Source organism: Danio rerio, chromosome 23 (assembly GCF_049306965.1).
Source record: "Danio rerio strain Tuebingen ecotype United States chromosome 23, GRCz12tu, whole genome shotgun sequence".
NCBI classification, from domain to species: domain Eukaryota; kingdom Metazoa; phylum Chordata; class Actinopteri; order Cypriniformes; family Danionidae; genus Danio; species Danio rerio.
The window spans coordinates 34523848-34538278 of record NC_133198.1 but is presented as its reverse complement, the minus strand read 5'-3'; the positions used below and the strand labels follow the sequence as shown (position 1 = coordinate 34538278).

General features: G+C 35.7%; 2 protein-coding genes across 4 annotated transcripts in view; both read left to right on the top strand.

The window, feature by feature from the left end:
• The window catches only part of eya4 (EYA transcriptional coactivator and phosphatase 4), a 167659-nt gene that overhangs the window by 11490 nt on the left and 141738 nt on the right, over positions 1 to 14431 (top strand). For both annotated transcript variants that reach the window (XM_073938403.1, XM_073938387.1), the window contains exon 2: positions 937 to 1017. The gene's annotated coding sequence lies outside the window, so the exon portion shown is untranslated. The remainder of the gene's footprint in view (positions 1 to 936; positions 1018 to 14431) is intronic.
• Positions 1 to 14431, top strand: part of tcf21 (transcription factor 21) — a 52917-nt gene that overhangs the window by 11490 nt on the left and 26996 nt on the right. For both annotated transcript variants that reach the window (XM_073938475.1, XM_073938474.1), the window contains exon 2: positions 937 to 1017. The gene's annotated coding sequence lies outside the window, so the exon portion shown is untranslated. The remainder of the gene's footprint in view (positions 1 to 936; positions 1018 to 14431) is intronic.

Below are 14431 nucleotides of genomic sequence, written 5' to 3'. Positions count from 1 at the left end.
TATTTGTTGTTTAAAGCATAAAAACTGGCACTTAGTAGGAGTTTTTGGATTAAATAAATGCTTATTTTAGCAATAAGAGTAGAGCATTTTTAATAATATATATTCCAAAACATAATTTTTGATTTTAAAACATACCCTAGTGTTCATATTGTATAAAATATACTTCTTAAAATGTCTTACTGCATTACCTACCATAAGCCGGTTGCAAAGTTATTTATTTGTTTCAAAACTATAACTGTAATTTTTTTTAACAAAAAATGTTTAGTCCAAGGCTGATTACCTTTCACTAGATAACTGCTAGTTGGTCGAGGTTGTACAAAAAGAGTCTTAACATAGTTAAATTTGTTGCATATAAACATGTTTATGCAACTGGCTCCAGATAATATTAGTTTTTTTAAACAAAAGCATTTCCACCAGAACACAATTCTGCAAATAAACAATGAAATTTAAAGGGAAAGTTCACCCAAACCTTACCTTCAATTGATTCAGAACCTTTATATACTGTAAAACCCAACAGTAAACTTTATCAAATGAAATGAGTGTAGTTAACTCAAAATTTACGGCAAGTTAATGCTACACATTTGAAAAGAGTTTTGAACTCAGTGTTGAAGGCAGTGAGATAATTAAACACCTCATTACTGCAAATTAAATGGAGTAAGTTCACAGTACTCATATTGATTACTTTTTACTAGTACCAATACAGCTGGTTTGAGTTCTCTTCATTTATTGGGTTTACTGTGCTCAAATTGCTTAATTTCATTCATTCATTTTCTTTTTCGACTTAGTCCCATTATATATATATATATATATATATATATATATATATATATATATATATATATATATATATATATATATATATATATATATATAACTTGTGTATTTACTTTTTTGTTCATAACATATTTTGGTAATTTTTTTGTCCATTTTTTTTAGGCAGTATCAAAGCCACCCTTCATCCTAAAGGTCCACTCTTCCTTTCTCCTGCTATCAGATTAACAGCATCAGAAGACACAGGTAGGTTTTATATTTTTTTTGGTTACCCTGTTTAATATATTCATAATCATAAAGCATTAACTCAATCACACTGAGATGTTCATAATTACTTTAGAAAGACCAAACAGCTGCTGCGTTTGTTATAAGGGAGACACTAAAAATGGTGGTTTTGCAAACACTGCCAAATTTGCTGGTTGTTTTGACAGTTGAGTATGAAGTTGAATATTAGTTTGAGACCATTGTGTAGTCTCTTTATTACCATGAAGTAAATTATAGGTTTATAATATTTGTTTTAAAGGTTTGACACGCTTGTTTTATAACTGATGTTGAGTAATAGACAACATTTAGTAAGACCATTTTTGTGAATCACTCTGAACATGTTGAACCTCCATGATTATTACTTGACACTTTAACAGTTATATATCGGCCATCTGTCCGTGAGCCTAACAGTATCATCCAGCGTCACATTGTGTCTTTTTTCCCAAAGTATTATTCACAGATTTCCATGGCTGTGTTTATTTTGTCCTGTCTCAGGTCCAGGTTTAAGGCGGTCAGGCACTTTTGTCTGAAGTGGACACATCTGGACAGAATGCATTGTTAGCGTTTTCTTTTTGCATTTTCTGTAAAAGGCAGAATTGAAGTAGCCACTCTGGCATGACTAAGAAAAGGATATAACTGAGAGTTTTCAGCTGTCTGAATGAATCTTTCAGGCTTTTAGTGAATGAACTCATGACACCTAGATTACACGCTGAACCAGCTTCAGATAAATAGCGCTGATTTATCTGATGTGATATTATGAGTAAGGGTGATTTTTACTTTCATCCATCCCTAATTTTTCTCATTCATACATGTTTACCCAGTCATTCGGATTTTACTAATTTGGGCTCGTTGAACTCTGTTGCACTCCAAGACCCTTGGCTCTCCATCCAAACTGGCCGTTTCCCAAGCAAAACAGCACAATAGCTTCAGAGTGATTCAGTGCTGTTGTTTGGTTCCTCCTTGGTTACCAGATAGGCTTTGTGAAATCTCAAGGGCCTCTCTGGCAGAAATATACTGAAGTAAATAAAATAAATTGTGTGTGGAAAGCCCTGCAGAGATGTCCAGAGCTGTTTACTATAAAGCCTGAGATTTAAAGCAGGTTAGAGCCGTGTCAGACCACAAGCGACGTCCGCCGCGCCCCCTGCCCGACTGCAACTTCAGAGACTTAAGTGTGTTTATAGACTATAAAATAGAACTTAGCATCATTGAAATTCTCTTCCTGAGAGAAATAATGCGCCGTTCATTAAGATAGAAGATACATAAACAGACAGAACAGGCAGAGTAAACACGTTCTCCATCACTCCCTTGCTCCTCTGCGAGCCCTGCCCAGGCCTCGACCACCAAGATCCTCTCCGATCTTCTGTTCTCCTATCCGCTCATCTTTTGCAAAGGAAGAAAAAAAACAAAAAACAGTGAACCGATTCCAGAACCATCAGTCTTGTTTAGGTCAGAAAAAGGAAACGCTATTGCTGTTATCTCCTCTGCCAAACGGCATAAACATGGCCCAATGGCTTAATATCAGCATGACGCAGCATTTGCATATTGTACTAGTAGAGAAGATGTTCAAGGTTGTGGAGGTTGAGGAAAGGTTGGCTTAGTTGGAAAGTGTTTAGGGTTAGATAAGGGGCACTGGACAGGAGGATTCAGGAGACAGGAGAGTTCTGGAACCCTTTAGAACCCTTGTAAAAGTGAAATCAAATGCATCTGGACGCCTCCGTGTCGAGTTTGAAGGCAGACGCTGAAGCGCCATGTCATATTAAACATTGTTTGTGCTGTTGGATGTGTTGCTGAGGTAATGAGGCTGATTTGTAAACAAAGAGGGGTGGAGCATGACCTCCACACGGTGTTTACATTGGGAAGGAATCACAGGAACCAAACACTGGGATTGCAGCGCTACAGTAATGCATTCTGGGTAGTGATACACGTTGGGGAGCAGCCATCTCAGATTTTCTCTTCTTGACAGATGAAAATACTCTTTGTCTTTGTTTTTACAGCTTTATCGCAAGGGTTTTCAGGTAAATAAATGAAGTCATGTGAATAAAACCACTTCCAGTAAGCAGGTCTTCCTCAGAACACTATAACAGGATTAGTCATAGAGCATACAGTGAAATACAGTCATTGCTGTATTTTATAAGGCACTTTAGTATGAGGCTTATAGTAATAAAGTGTAAAATAGATCATAAGATCTTTATACATCTTCTAAAAACTGAACAAAAAACTTTTAACGTTTGTCTGTGCCAATAGACTGGTGGCCTATCTGCTGAAATATAGAGCAACTAATTCCTGAACCTTTCTTAATTCTGTCCCCCTCTCTCTCTCTACAACTTCACTATATAAACCATCTACTGTCCAATTATAATGAAGGCAAAAATGCCAAACCTTAAAAAAAAAAACTTTATAATTAAAAAAATAAAAGTAAAAAAAAAAACATCCCCCTTAAGTGTTTATTTCCAAATGAAATTATTTGCGATGTATATTATAATGCAAGGTGAGGCAGTGGCGCAGTAGGTTGTGCTGTCGCTGTCGAACCTTGGCTCAGTTGGTGTTTCTGTGTGGAGTTTGCATGTTCTCCCTGCCTTCGCGTGGGTTTCCTCCGAGTCCTCCGGTTTTCCCCACAGTCCAAAGACATGCGGTACAGGTGAATTGGGTAGGCAAAATTTTCCGTAGTGTGTGAGTGTGTGTGTGAATGTGTTTGTGGTTGTTTCCCAGAGATGGGTTGCGGCTGGAAGGGCATCCGCTGTGTAAAAACTTGCTGGATAAGTTGGCGGTTCATTCCGCGGTGGCAACCCCGGATTAATAAACTAATCGACAAGAAAATGAATGAATGAATAAATTATACTGCAAGTAATATTTGTTGAAAAAAAAACAGTTTTCTGTATTTGGTGTTTTTTTTTCTTCACTTTAATAATTCTTTTAAATTGCAATATGGGAGCTTGATATTTTCTTAAAGCTTGTAATGTTTCGCGAAACACTTATAACATTTCCTCCAAAAGCTTGTAATGTTCCAGAAACACTTGTAACATTTCCTCCAAAAGCTTGTAATGTTCCAGAAACACTTGTAACATTTCCTCCAAAAGCTTGTAAGGATTAAGTCATATATTGTCTGTATTTGTGTTGCAAATTGTGATATAAAAACCTGGTAACAAACTGCCAGTACTTTTTTTTGTTATTTCACGACTTGATTCTCTCTATATATTATTTCTTAAACAATATCTTGTCTCAAACTATTGACAAATAAAATAAAAGTCACTTTGTTAATATGCAGTGTTGAATATTCAACATCAAAAGTCAACAGAGCAGAGATAAAACTCTCATAATGCAATTCACAATCGTTAGTAAACAGAAAACACCACGTGAACCAAAAATACGGAACCTGGTAATTAAAAGATATATTTTACAATGTACTAATAAGAAATTAAGTTTAGAAATGTTTATGGTTAGAGATTTACAAAATGTGTTCATAAAAATGATCTGTACTTAATTTTCCAATGATTTTTGGCATGTTATTTAATCCAAAACAATGTATTATTGGCTATTTCTACAAATATACATATGCTATGCATCTTGATTACTTTTGTGCTCCAGGGTCACATAAGTAATATGTGCTGCCCAAAGATTTACATTTTTTTAAATAATGAAATTTGGTTTTCTATAAAATGACATCATTTTGTTAAACGTATTAATGTGAAAAAAAAATCTCAGACTCAAACTTGGACACACAAGACTTCTATGTTTATAAAAAAGTGTTGGTTTCTTTTATCTCATCAAAAAGGCAAATAGTGAGAAACAACATTACCACAATGTTCTTCTTCTTTTGTATTTCCTACTACATGAAACCCTTTCCTTGATATCGTTGCAAGCATATACAGTATAAATCAGCCAAAATCTGGTGTTTCCTGCGAGCTTGTAAATAGAGAAGCAATTTATGGAAAAACTTCCCAACTGTGTTGTAAACTCAAGAGCAAGAGCGAACTCAGATCTCTGCATCTTTATCACATCTGGCAATGTAGAAAAGGGAACCATCTGAGTCAGCGAGCAGAAAGAGAGTGCAGGACTGATAAGGTGAAAATAAAATGAAAGGGACTCAACCACAGTCATAGAGAAAGATACACACACACACACACACACACACACACACACACACACACACACACACACACACACATACACATGCATACACACCTGCTCTATGCACTGGTTTATTTTCTTCAAGTGATTTAATGTTAGTAGATTTATGCACACTGGAGTGTCTGGTGTTTCAGCACTGAGTCATAAAAAAAGAGCAGACTTGGGTGTGTGTGTGTGTGTCTGTGTGTGTGTGTGTGTGTGTGTGTGTGTGTGTGTGTGTGTGTGTGTGTGTGAACAGACTCTGCAGACTCTGTCCCAGCCATAAACAAAGATCTGGGAACTTCCATGTGTTTACACCATCTATACTTGCCATTTAAAACAAACGACCATTGACGCATACTGCTAAATTGTTTTGAAATCAATATTGTGTTTAATTGTGTAGTTCAGTCATTTGCATAGAAAACCGATTCTTATCTAATTCAAATAGTTAAAAATAGAGTGGTGTGAAATTTCTTTTTCATATTTTCTTTTACCGAATAGAAATATTGGTTGATCAAACAGATATTACCACCACAAAATGGCACCATGGAGTGACCCAAATAATGCCATTGTTTACCCAGCACAAACTCATGCCACTGGTTGGCCAAAAGTTGTTATTGGGGCTGAGACTCGAGTCGATTCCAAAAAATAATCTGTTCCCCGATTCCAATGTGTTGAGATTTGAGAGTCGATTCCAAAATTCAGAATCCACTCCATAATAGGAATCGACTCCTCTTTTCAATCTTTAAGAGGTAATTAAAAATTTTAATCTTTCATGATAATAATAATGCTCAGATACATATCCGCAAACAGATTTGGTTGGTTAGGTTTAATGAATCTGACTAACATCTAATTGACTGGTAAATTACATTAATTATTTTAAATTACACTTCCCATCCATACTGTAAAATCATTCCTGAACACTCTAACCTAATTCCATTTATTATTTATCCTTACCCCTGGCATTGTGTTTTTTAATTGTTTATTATTATATTGTTTTCCTCCTCTCTTTTATGTAGTTTATATTCTTTATAGCAGTCAACAATAATAATAAATCCTCTATATGGGATATAGGGTTAATAGAGATAGAGATAATGTGCAACCTTATCCTGTCAAAAGAGAGTTTAGGTGCATGTAACCCCATCGAGTCCGATCAGGGGCGAACCTGTGATACCAGAATGGGAGACGCGTGGTGGCATAAGATTGCTGGATCACCTCTTGAGATCTGAGTAATAAAGTTTTCCCATGTGGTCTCCATCTAGGTACTGACCAGGCGCAGCCCTGCTTAGCTTCAGTGGGCGACCATGTGAGAGTTGCAGAGAGCTAGCTGCCGGTTAAGATCATGCCACTGGTTGACCAAACAGACTCAAACATACACCACTGTTCAGATAATGCCTTTTCTGTCACTGCAGATATTTGGCCTGTGGCACAGCACAAATTTTTGCTACAGTGTCCGAATTAAATGACATGAACAGGGTTTGATATACATTTTCTCTCGTTTGGTGGGTGTGTCAAAAAATGTCTGCCTATTCGAGAGGGATCTGGATGCAGACTGGGTGTAGTTGCAAGCTGAGCTGCATGCTATGCTTTTAATGCTCACACCTATCCCTATCAATAACCATACCCCTCACAGTGACATCACTAGCTCTGTTGAGTGCATTGTGTCTGACATTGCAAGTCCAAGATATGCAGTCTCAGCTTGCAAATCCAATTTTGCATTCACACTCAAAATATGATGCTTGCTATTTGTTCAAAATACTTATTTAAAAAGGGCTTGAAACAACATTTTTTTTTTGGGGACAACTTAATTGTTTATGTTCAATCCACTTAAAATTTTAAAAACTATTAAGCTGCTGTAACTTAATTCCTTAAGTTGTCCCAACACAAATTGATTGTGTGGAAACCAGTGTTACACTTTTTTACACTATATAAACCATATTAAAGAGATTAAAGAGACAAATTGCTCAAATTGTCCAGGTAAAGTCTGTATTAAATGCATATTTATACCAATTTCATCAGGCTCTGAAATTTTTTCAAAAAAGCACAAACATTGTAAAAATGCTGGGTTCCACACAATTCCTTCATGTTGTCCCAAAACAAATTGATTCAGTCAACTTAATCCTTTTTACAAGTTTAAATTGGTCGAACATTTAACAATGAAGTAACCATGACTAAACTACTGAAAGCGAAAGAAAGTCATAATTTAAAAATTGCAAGGTAATTACATGGATATATTCACGATTGATCATAAATCAGGATGCCAAAAAAATATATTTATTTTTCTTCGCATAGCAAATTAACATGCCACTTGACTTTTGCATAAAAATAATAGGTCAAATAAGAAAATGGGATTTAATTAAGTTAAATAAATGTATTTTATATTAAACTCAAACCAGCTCAAATGTTCTTGAATAAAATGTGTTACAGTAATGTACATATATAGAAATATGAGATGAATAACGAAAAAGTCTTTTGATAGGCGTTTTGACAGTTCAGAGCCACCGTACATACGAAAAGCTAAATACAGATAGTATTACCTTAGAAAATGCAGCAGATTAGATTCTTTTGTAGGTGCTGCATGTCAATCAGACAACGATTCTATGTTCATTCTTGCTGTCAATTGCGGGAAAAAGGATTGATGAAAGGTTCATGTTAAACCGCTGTGAGTTTAAAATGTTAACTGTAGGCGTGGGATGATGCAGGTACACACAAAGCAGAGTAAGATTTGTCCTTGGATGCAAATTTTAATACAACACCTGAGCATTGAGCCCAGATGACTTTGACAAACACATTGCATAATATAAAGACACAATGTGGTTGACAGTTATGTTTACACATGTAATATTTTTCTTAAGGCGATTTTAAAGCAAAATACACACTGACACTCTATTAAACATATCTACAATAAGGAACATGGTTACTTACTGAGATCTTAACGCACAGCAATACTACAGAAATAAATTACGGACTTTGAAGGAATAAACAATATCAGTTTAGCTCCATTATAGTGCACTGGACAAGTCTGAACAAGTTTGACCCTCGTATACACGAGGCAGGCAATTCTTTTACGTAAATCTATAAGCTTAAAGATGTCAGCCTAATTTTGACATCGGACCAACATTAGAAATAGCATTTATTGGCCGATATGGCCGCCAATATATCGTGCAACCCTAGTTCATTCAGCTCATTTTAAATAAGTACTTTAAACAAGCAGTAAAAGTTCTTTTTGAGTGAAGTATGGCATTCTCAGCTGCCATAGTTGCAACTCTTGTGTCATCAGAACAGGGTGGTCAAGGCACCACAGTTTCCGTTTAAATAGTTTTGCAACATTTAGTCAGGGCTGCATTGGTTTTCTTTGTCATTATTTTTTTTTTTTGCCATTATGCAAAACTTGCCATTAACAGGAAGTTCAAGCTTATAGAGGAACTGGCAAAGGTGGTGATGGAGGGCAAAAGGTCAGCTGGTTACAGCTCCATAGAGATGAAGTGCTTGGGTGTGGTGATCTGACTGTGTTTGGATTGAGCAAGAAAGCCAGTGAAGATGTGTTTATAAAGACGAGCCTCTCTCATCACAAACACCTCTCTCTTCTTCTCTCTGCCTCTCTATCTTTCTCTCATCCTCTCCTTGAGATAAATAAACTGATAAAAAGCGAGGGGAAAGGCCATGACGTCAGTCAGGCCCCTAAAATTGTGAGTGATGTCACAGCTCTCCTTGACCTCTGCTGTCACTCATACTGGAGTGTTTTTTTAAGTAAAACAGCTCGAAAAATTACAGAAGTGGACACGTTTTGTAAATCTACTACGTATTACATTGTTTAATTAAATAGGAGTATGTGCCTTATATGCATTGCTAAGTTTTGCATGTGACAACCAAAGTACTTAATGTTGTGTGTGTGTGTGGATGAACTCTAAGAGTTACTTTTATTTTCCCAAACTCACATTAGTAAGCATTGGAAAGTTGTATATATTTGTTATATGGGACGATAAGCAGTTTCAAGGTATACCGCCGTTTGGAAAAGTCCAGGTTTTAAAACCAATCATATTTTCTGTAATACTGTTCCTATGGTATATATATAAGTTTTGTTTGTTGTTTTTTTGTTTTTTTACAAGTTTTTCAGGGCCATTTTATTTAGTTTTTTAGGGAAACAGTATCTCCACATCAAAAGCTACTGGTCAGTCCAATTTCACATGCCTTTTCAAGTTTTTGAAACTAATGAAGATAGCTAAAGTCAATAATTTATTTTTATTATTCAGCCTGACATGTTTTCTGTGCAAAAACTATTTAAAATGTTTCTTAACAATAAAACGTTGTGTTCAATGGGGTGAAAAGTTTTTTTATTTATTTTTTTTATTCAGACATTTAAAAAGAACATTCTAGTGCAGTAATCACAATACCATGAAACCGTGATATTTTTATCCAAGGTTATTACTGTCAGAATCATATACTGGCCCATGCCGAGATATAAGTAATGTTTTTTTTTAAGTCCTGTGACCTGTCAGGCCAGGGAGAGTGACAGCACATTTAAAAGCTAGTTATCCAGTCTAGTTCTGTTGATGCAGATCAAATTTTGTTTAGATTTATTAGTCAAAATCAAATTTTCTCTGGAGTAAAATTAGTTGTGTTCAGTGGTGGAAAGAGTACTGAAGAGTCATACTGAAGTAAAAGTACTATTACTTGCCTAAAATGTAGTGCGAGTAGTAGTATCTGTTGTAAATATTACTCAAAGTATGAGTAAAAAGTAGCCCTTTCAAAAGTACAAAAAGAGTAGTGAGTATTAGCCCCTTTCACACATACAGACCTTTCCGGAAAATTGCCGGCAATTTTCCGGAAAGGTCTGTATGTGTGAACAGGTCCTTTTTTAAAATACCGGTAAATTCGTTCTGGCTATTTTCCGGAAAGAGAAGTTGTAACATTACCGGCAATTTGCCGGAATGCTGCGCTGTGTGAATGCAGAAGGAAGATTCCCGTAATAAGCGCGTGCACGTCTAGAACGTGCTGACGTGAGACGTCTGCTTTAGCCAATCACAACAGTCAGACGCATTTACGTCCGCGCGATTTGTGAGAATAAAAGCCTTTGAATATTTTTCCAGACACATTTAGCTGCTAGAAGTTAGTCAGATCACGTTTATATGTTCTTCTTAATGCCACCTGTGTAAATAATCATCGATGAGATGCTTATGATAAGCCGTTGTTTGTTTACCTTCAAGCTTTGCGTGTGCCTGTGATACAGCCTATGAGCGCCTGCACATGCACATATTATGAACATCTTGACATGCGAAAGTGATCCTGCGAAAGTTGTTCACAATATTGATCATCCACAGAGTTTGTAATTTAGTCAAATGTTTACAAATACAAGCGCAGCCGTTTAAAGCTCATTTGTGGTAAATGATGTCAGAATTTACCGGTATTTTGGAATGGATGTGTGAATGCTCTTTTCCGGAAAATTTCCGTAACGTCCTCGCCTGTATGAACAGCGCTTTTTTCAATATACCGGTAAAGTCGTTCCGGAAATTTTCCAGATATTTACCGGTATCACTGTGTGAAAGGGGCTATTGTCTTGTAAGAAGCTTATGCATATACATGTAATTTGGGCATGTGTGTAAACATAACATTCTGTAGAGCATTATTGCCCAGCAGGCACACAACTTCATACGACGTTAATGTTAGGTTAGATTTAGGTTGTGATGTCAGGTGACTAAAAGTCAATGTTATGTCAGTTTCTAAGAACAATGTTATTTTGATGTCCAATAATGACGACAAATGAAGTTAATATTTGGTTGATTTTAGTTTGTGTTAGAACAAAATACAACATCGAGCCAACATCTTAAACCAACATCATATTGACGTCAAATACTGACATTTATTTGTCAGGTATGGCACTCAAAATCAAATGTCTGACAGACATCATAGTGGTAATGTCCACATAACTTCAAGCTGTAAAATCATTAGACGTTGATATTTGGTTGATTTTAGGTTGGACGTTGGACACTGACATCAGCCTGACATTGAGTTCTGACATCAACTTGATTTTCATCTTCAAACAAAATGCAACGTCCCCACAACATTGGGGTACAACGTCAATTTGACATCATGTTGACGCCTACTGGGTGCTTAAGGCCATTTTGTTCATCATACAGTAAACATTGGTCATCATCCTCTCATCAGTGACATGCATCTAAACAGTATCTGGGTGAATGTTTGTAAAGATTTTGGACATCTTTATGGACCATTTTAATGCTTCCAAACAGTTTGCTGCAATTATAAATCGCCTGTGTCTTGAGGTAGTTCAATACGATGCAATTTACTTTCTATGTGTGATTTGATTGGACAGGAATCACAGGACAGATTTTCCTAATCCCCATAGACAAAAAATAAAGTAGTGACTGCAAGTTGAAGGAAATTAGTGGAGTAAAATATCAATACAGCACTGAACATGTACTCAAGGGAAAGTAAAAGTACACTGTTTTAAAACTATGTAGTAAAGTACAATTCCTGAGAAAAAACTATTCAACTACAGTATTTTGAGTATTTGTAATTTGTTACTTTACATCACTGGTTGTGTTCATATCGTAAATGTTTAACCCAGGGTCATTATGTTTTGTATCATGAGTTACTGTGTTCCAAGTAGTAGAAATTAACTCTTATTAGTTTTACCCCAAAATTTAATTGATGTGGTATCTGGTAACAATCAATTTGTAACTATTTAGAAAACATCTTATAGCATAACAATAATGGCATAAGTAACAGTAAGAACTGTTATATTGTCGTTATACAGTGAAGTGTTCATGTGCATGCTTTTATTTTAGTACTTTGTCAAAAATACATTGTTGTACTTTAACATAATTTTATAATTGAATTTGTCTGAACTTGTATAACAGTTAGTAATAAATCCTGAGCAATCAGTTTTTTGTATTTGTAACACTACTGTGAAAAAGTACATTATTATGAAGATGTTTTTTTTCTTCATCAAATTGATCAAAGTGATTTTGGCAAAGTATTTTTTTATTTCAAATAATTAATGTTCTTTCTGTTGAATTATCATTCACTAGAACATTCTGAAAGGAATTCAGTTACACACTTATATCAAGCAGCACTTTGAATTGTTTTTCATAATTGATAATAAGAAAAGTTTCTTTTAACATTAAAATCTATATTTTGGAATGATTTGGGTTATTTAAAGACTCACGTGACACCTGAAGACTGAAGTAATAATGCTGAAAATCAAATTTTTGCATTTCAGGAATTATTTATTTCTTTATCAATTGTATTTATGTACTCCCCAATCATTCTGCTTTACATTGCTTCATCAGAAGTTGCCACAATGGAATAATTAAGCAATTAATTTGGCACATATTTTTAGTGGATGTTTTTCCTTAGCCAGCTCTTAGGGTTACTTCCTGGTTCACACACACACACACACACACACACACACACACACACACACACACACACACACACACACACACACACACACACACACACACACACACACACACAAACATTGTTTTCTACCATTTTTCATGGTGAGAGTTAAACAAATACAATTTTAACATAACTTAACATTATTTAATATACAATTAAATATAATATTCTTATCATAATGTTATGTTCATTCATTCTCTTTTCTGCTTAGTCCCTTTATTAATCTCGGGTATCCACAGCGGAATTAACCACCAACTTATCCAGCATGTTTCATGCAGTGGATAACCCTTTAGCCGCAACCCATCCCTGGGAAACATCCATAAACACGCATACGCAAGGAGAACATGCAAACTCCACACAGAAAGGCCAACAGACCTAGCCAACGCTCGAACCAGCGACCTTTTTGCTGTGAGGCGACAATATTACCTACTGCGTCACTGCATTGCCAATAATGTAATGTTATGTAATAATAATAAAATTACAGAAATAAAATACCCATCATGGAGCAGTCCAGCAGTCAAATTTATAAAAACTTATATATGTATTATTTTTTGCTGTAAGTTAATTTTAAGAAAGTGAATAATTTAAAAAGTACAGAGTGCATTAATTTAAAATGTCGAAAAGAAGATTGAGTGATATAAAAAAACAGCAATATAAATAAATATTAAATAAAAGTAGAAAGGGTGCTTTTCAGGACTTCGGCCCTCTGGCTGGAAACCCCAAAATCACTAAATCCGCCGCTGACAAAACTAGACTAGTCGTCAAACAGACATATTAGACAGACTATATGTGTAGTCATTCATTTCAGTTTATTTGATGACTAGTCTAATTTTGGCCTATTCTTAGATGTCTATTAGATTTTCACAGACAGCCCAAATTTAGCCTTGTTTTAGCAAAGACGACTATGTTTAGACGTCTATTTGATCTCTTTTAAAAACAAAAATGCTTGCTGGAACTGTGATTAAGCCCACAGAAGAGTGATGATTTAGCAGCAGTATGTATGTGCCCAAAATGTAACATCTGCTTTAGTCACAAAGTTGACATTTGATCACACACATGAAGTGTGTGTCAGGGATTGTACAAGATGTCATACTGTTTGAATATCAGTGGTGTGAATCCCCTCAGTGAGTGACCGAGGAGGTGAGACAGTACAGATAAGAAGGTGAATGACTTTTTGACCTCAGACACATACGTCACTGTCTGCTATGGTGAAGTACACACAAAAGGAGAGTGTGTTGTGTTTTTGCCGAGTACTGTGTTGGAGTATTATCTTTTGGATTTTTTTAGACATCAACATAATTAATGATTCAACTTCTAATGAATGTTGGTCATGCTTGCGATTTGTATTTTTAGGTTTCTGTTCCAGTTTGCGACCTTTTTGACTGTCTGTCTTTGTTTATGTGTTTTGTATTTGTGCGTGTGCTTGTGTCTTAATGTTGGCCTGCGAGAGTCAGCCAAAGGCCGGACCGATTTAGGAAAAGAATTCCTAGAAAAGAATCCTTCATCTTTGTCATGGCAGCCCTCGTCAGAAACGATAGCAATCCTGAGCTTAACGAACATAACAGTCAGATGACACAACAATTCACCTCTTAGATCTGAGGATGTTATTAAATCTCAAAGCCATAACCAATAAAAATCTGTCAAATCTATGACTGACCCCAGCAGAGGGAGATTAATCATCAGACTCATTCACATGAGAGTTATATTTCTCCTCTTGAGTTTCATATCCTGCTGCAATGCGTGGGTGACTGGATGAGTTCAGCAACCCGCACTCAACGCTCTCTCTCTCTCTCTCTCTCTCTCTCTCTTTCTCTTTGAGAAATATACAACCTCAAATCAGAAAAAGTTATAAAAAAAAGTGGAAAGT